Here is a 6,197-nt window from a genome sequence, read left to right as displayed (position 1 = left end):
CTTGCCAGTTAAAGAAAGTCATGGGGCTGTAAGGGACAGCCTGGGAATAGAGTCAATAGCATTGTGATAACTGTGTATGGTGCCAGGTGGGTTCTTGACTTATCGGGGTGATCACTTCTTAACTTACGTATATGTCCAATCACTATGGTGTACACCTGAAACTAATATAATATTGTATACCAACTGATATTGCAAAAAATAAAATAAATAACCCCTTTGCTGGGACAAAAGGAGGGGATGGGAACTAAGGCTCATGACAGGCCTCGCCATGCTTGCGAAGCGTCATCCCAGCAGCCCCGTGAGAGGAAACCACTGTCGACTGCTGCCCCGCAGGGCAGAAGCAGCGAGGGGACACAGCACACACAGGCTGGAACTGCCCAGCCTGTCCCTAACTTCCCAAGCACCTGGGCCAGCACCTGCAAAGGCAGAGCCAAGCGGGGTCCTAGAGAAAAGCCCACCAGGTTCCCATTTTGCCAGGGACAAGTACCCAAGTGGATCACGAAGTTGAGTGAAAGGGAAAATGGTGAGCAGTTGCCGGGACCGGGGTCGCAGGACCTCAGACACGTTTTCTCATCCACATATTGCTGCTGCTTCTTACCCAAGGCTTTTTATTGAGAATGAACATTCATGGAACTGGCAACAGTGCCACCTGCCGTTCAGAACGGGTTCGAATCTGTAAAAAGAAAGCAGAAAAAGGGAGTACTCCATAAATGCTGAATCACCTGCTGCTATCTTTCTATTTGTTGTTTTGGGGTTTCCAATATTAGGGAAGCTCTTGTTCTAGTTAATAACATAATTTTACTGGTAGTTATTACAACATTCTTAAAGCAGTTTTCAGAGAGTGTAATATAGCCAAAGCATAATACTTAAACAGAATTAAACTCTCCTCGTACTGTAAATTGACCCTTCCTCTCTCTATAAGGGTGTAGACCCTCAGTAAACATAGTTCATATGTCTAATAGTAGGGCATTGTTGTGAGTTGAGTTGTGTCCTCCAAAAAGATGTTGAAGTCCTAGCCCCCAGTACCCATGACTGTGACTTTAATGGGAAATAGGGTCTTCACAGATGATCAAGTCAGTATGAGGTTGTAGGGTGGACCCTAACCCAATGGGACTGGTGTCCTGTAACCAGGGGAAATCTGGACACGGAGGCAGACACGTGCACAGGGGGGATAGAATAGAATAGAATAGAATAGAATAGAATAGAAGGCATGGGTCAGGGTAGTATGTTACAAGCCAAGAAAGGCCCAGGATGGCCAGCAAATGACGAGAAGCAAGGAGGGAGGCATGGAACAGATCGTTTTCCAAGAAGAAACCAACCCTGCTGCCTCCTACCTCCCTTCCTCCCGCCCCAGAACTGGGAGACAATAGCTTTCTGTTGTCCTCAGCCATCCAGTTTGTGGGACTTTGTGGTGGCAGCCCTAGCAAACTAATACAGGCATCAATTACAATGGGAAGAGTCTGCTTATATTGCAGCCTCCACGGGATAGAAGCATTTGTGATACAACCAAAGAGCACTAACCAGCTGTGTGCATGTAAAGTTCAACGATGCCCAGCAACTTACCCCATTGCCTTGTCTATGAAATGAAACTCCACTCTCCTCAGCGTTGATATGCGTCTGTGATGAGCACAGGCATGGAAACATGGCCTATGAATTGGAAAGAGTGACAGTTATACAGTCTTATCACAAGGAATGTGATATCATCAGACCCAGGCATGGACAGACCCTGCTCAGACAAGGTCACTTATGTGCCCCCGCAACCACCTTCCTATATGCCTTGGGAGGCTGACCAGTAGGAAATGCATCAATGGCCCCTATCTCTCTCTTTTGTAAAATATGTTTTTACTGATTTCAGAGAAGAATGGAGTGGAAAAGAGAGATTGAAACATCAGTGATGAGAGAGAATCATTGGTCGGCTGCCTCCTGCATGACCCCTACTGGGGATCGAGGCCACAACCTGGGCATGTGCCCTGACCGGAAATCTAACCATGACTTCCTGCTTCATAGGTCGATGCTCAACCGCTGAGCACACTGGCCGGGCTGGCCCCTTTCTCTTTTGCTATCAGTTGGGAATAGCCAAGGGGGGCACCAGCAGGAGATCAGAGGGCAGGAGAAGAGACTGTTGGGTCATGAGGAGCTGCCTGCATCTATAGAAGCCTTCAGCTACCCTCTCAGAATTCCAGCAGTTCTGGCCTCCCATTGTCCCTTCAGGTCCAGGATGTAACAGCACCATGCAAGGGCTAACTCTGCCTACACCCTGGTAAACAATTCCCTCAGTAAACTCTCCTCACAGTCTCCAGTTTAAGTATGTCTTCTTTGGCCTGCAAGGAGCCCGACTCAGCAGTTAGTTTAGAAAGTGGTCCTAGAAAACGGCCTCAAGATGCAATTGTGGGAATGCTCTGCTTGTGTATTTGAGGACTCCAAGGATAGGGTCCTGTGCTGAGGGAAACAGGACACAGGAAATTCATGCCCTGCAGGACTGTCATGATTACCTGAGTCATTCACCAGTGCTCCCAGGGGCTGGGGTACAGGTGAGCGCGAAACATCGGGAAGGCAAGCGATTGTGGTCCTGACCACAGGAAAGACAGTGATTGTGGCAGAGCAGCAACACAAAGGCATGGGAATACTGTCCCAGCATAAAAAGGAAAGCGATCCTGCCATTTGTAACAACATAGGTGGACTTCAAGTGAATTACGCTCTGTGAAATATGTCAAGCAAAGATACTATAGGATATCACTTACATGTGGAATTGAAAAAGAAATGAACTCACAGAAACAAATCAGATTTGTGGTTGCCATGGAGTGGGGAGGAGAACTGAGTGAAGATGGTGAAAAGGTACAGTCTGAGGACTTCATACCCAGCACGGTGACTGTGGTTAACAATATTGTGTTGTATATTTGAAAGTTGCTAAGAGAGATCTCTAAAGTTTTTATCACAAGGAAAAAAATCGTAAACTATGCGAGGTGATGGATGATAACTTATGTAGCAATCATTTCACATATCAAACCATTAAATTGTACACCTTAAATATAAATAATATATCAATTATAACTCAGTAAAACTGGAGAGAGTAGACAATACAGTCAACTCAAACAACACTGGTTTGAAGTGGTTCCACTTATATGCAATATTTTTCAATAAATAGTACAGTACTACAAATGTGTTTCCTCTTATGATTTTCTTAACATTTTCTTTTCTCTAGCTTACTTTATTGTAAGAATACAGTATATAATATGTGTAACATACAAAATATGTGCTAATCAATGGCTTCTAGTCAACAGTAGGCTATCAGCCAGTTAAGTTTTGGGGGAATCAAAAATTCTACTTACATTTTCACCTATCAGGGGTTGGGAGCTGGCACCCCGAACACTGGCATTGTTCGGAGTGGACTGTAAGTTGCAGTTCCTCCCATCAAGAGGTAGAGTACTCTTCTACCCTGATTCTGGCCTCAGCCATCCATTTCTTAGGCCATTGGGATATTAACAAATGTGACAAACAGAGCTGCGGACATTTGGGGTTTGCCTTCGCTTGCTGCTTTTGGCAGCCCTTGGGGCTCCATATGATGACACCTGGGCCAACCTCCTGGGGGATGAGACCACAAGAAGCGAGGCCCCGGCCCCTCCAAGCATCCCCATCATCCCAGCTAAAGCCCGGACGTGGCATTCTAGATCATCCAAGGCTTGTCAAACTGCTCAGGCCTGACCAGAGTGACCAGATGACCCACAGAACTGTGAGCCAAGAAAATGACTTTTCTTGAGCCAGTCTGTTCCGGGTGATTCACAACACTTCAAAGATTACCTGAAATAGGAAGTCCCCTGGCCATTTTCGAAGGCACAATGGAATGGTTGAGTTAAAAGAGAAGTATGTGATACTCACTTAAAAACTGTTGATTTTATTGATAAGGACTTTAAAATGCAAGCCAAAGTCACGCTTCTGAAAATATGGACTTTAAATTTTATTGACTCAGTACTAAATTTAGATGCTGTATTAAGTAAAATTAGTGATACAAGACAAATGATGTTCTTGAAAGCATCAAAGCAATTAAAAAACTCTTTGAAGAAAACCAGTAATTATGTTTACCTAAGATCTGTTATTGATGCTAAGCAAATTGCAGAGTCTCTTGATTTTGACACCAACTTCTCCATTATTAAAACAATAAACAGAGAAAGATCTTCACTTGAAAATCTTATGATTAGGCCTTCCATGACCCAAAACTCAATTTTAGGATCAATTTCCTTTTTTACATTACATATAGTAATTTCATTGTTAAAAGAAGGTTTAGCCCAGCCGGCGTGGCTCAGTGGTTGGTCACAGGTTGATTCCCACTCAGGGCATATGCCCTGGGTTGCAGGCTCACTCCTCAGTGTGGGGTGTTCAGGAGGCAGCTGATCAATGGTTCTGTGTTTCTATTCTCTCTCCCTCTCCCTTGCTCTCTGAAATCAGTAAAAATATATATTTTTTTAAAAGACAGGTTTACAATAATGAAAGGATATCACAGATATCCCAGTTTTCTGGATAATGTATAATTAGAAAAATTAAGATAGAGATAAGCTACTTTAATTATACAGTATACCACTACTTTTGAATGTCAAACTTGTTATTGAAATTAACTTATAAAACTGAAATTAACTTATTACTTGTGAGATCTGATATTGATGAGTCGCCATGCATGAGAGACTGAAAACTTTAAATTACTGTCTAAATTCTAATATGCATCTATTTTAGGCATTACAGTATATTCACAGAAATTTCCTAATACTTTTGTAACTTTCAGGCTATAGTTAACTTGGACAGTGGGGAATATAGTCCATGAGGAATATAACCTCTTAAAATTACATTTTATTAAAAAACTACCAAAGTTAATACTATATCTGAGATTATAATATCACAGAAAGACTGTCAAATAGAACCATTATCTCTATAGAAAGTGAGCTATTGGAGCAAGTAATCATTGAAATGGCCAAGAAAACCAGTGATTATGTTTATCCAAGATCTGTTATTGATGCTAAACAAATTGTGAAAGCAACCACGTATATTCAAACAAAGTATTACATAATAGTGATATTGAATTCCTAATTATTCTGATGAAAATTGTAGGCTTTCTATTAATGGATTATCAATAATTTGATTTAATTTATGCAGAACTAATATAAACTTTTTGGTATATTGTAATATTATTGAAATAATTTGTATTGTAAAAATTAAAAATATGCTCATTTAAAACATGATTTTAATTGAGTAAAGGCATATTTTTCTAATCTAGACAAAGGCACTAATTAAGGCTACCAGTATTCTAAAACTCACCCAGTCTAACCAAGACATAGGTCCTTACACCAGAGTGTCTTTCTTGACACCACGTATGAGAAGGATGGATCATTCTCTACCTCTACTGCACCCCAGCTTCCTCAGGGATCCAATTTCATGTGGTCTGTGAACTCCCTTAAGGTGGTTCCAAAGTCTGGATGCATATGCATTTGAACCCTTTTCCCCAGGGCACTGTCCATGCCTCTAAAAGATCAAGGACCATGTATTTCAGGCTGCAGCGGTGGTTCTCACATTTTAGCACCTGTTACAATTACCTGGAGGGCTTATTAAATCAGATTACTGGACACACCCTCAGAGTTTCTAATTCAGCAGATCTGGAGTAGGGCTCAAGGATGTGCATTTTCAACAAGTACTCTGGGGATGCTGTTGCTGCTGTTTTAGAAACTACATTTGAGAACCAAATGGGCTGAACTCTGTGTAAACAGCTCCAGTCTTTACCAGCAGAGGGCAAGCCCCCATGTCGCCCAATGGGTGTCAATAGCACATTTCACCACTAGGTGACAGCACCTACACACAAATCTCTACATTCAGGTCTCCCATAAATTAAAAACAATCACAAAAGCAAGATAAGAAAGCCAAGTGAACAACGTTCTTCTACAAGGTGGCTGATAACCCAATGCTGACAAATGATTAAAATGTTTATCTCTTAAGAATATATACCCATCTAAGTCAGGCTTGAGGGAGGAGCAAAATACACCACCTGGCAGAAAAAGAAGCTGGATGCTGTGTTGCCTCTGGCTCCTGGCCTGACGCCCCTCGATGGGATTTCATACTTCCCTGTCTGCTAACTTGGAAATGTCCCACTGTGGAAAGTCCTGGGCTGGATGCTGCAAAATTACCCAAGGAGCTCATTAACATGCAGAGCCCAATCT

The 6,197-nt window shown here is 42.3% G+C and overlaps 1 long non-coding RNA gene across 1 annotated transcript; it reads right to left on the bottom strand.

Annotated features, from left to right (window-relative positions):
- Positions 1–589: 589 nt before the first annotated feature.
- On the bottom strand, positions 590–6,094 carry LOC106727133. Its single transcript, XR_001363290.1, has 3 exons — positions 6,026–6,094; positions 1,564–1,647; positions 590–673 (listed from the first exon to the last, which is right to left on the bottom strand). It is a non-coding gene; the product is annotated as an uncharacterized LOC106727133 (long non-coding RNA).
- Between the last annotated feature and the right edge of the window lie 103 nt (positions 6,095–6,197).

This window comes from Myotis brandtii, unplaced genomic scaffold (assembly GCF_000412655.1).
Source record: "Myotis brandtii unplaced genomic scaffold, ASM41265v1 scaffold374, whole genome shotgun sequence".
Classification (NCBI taxonomy): Eukaryota; Metazoa; Chordata; class Mammalia; order Chiroptera; family Vespertilionidae; genus Myotis; species Myotis brandtii.
Note: the sequence above shows the minus strand (reverse complement) of the source record. Positions and strands in the feature narration are given on the sequence as shown.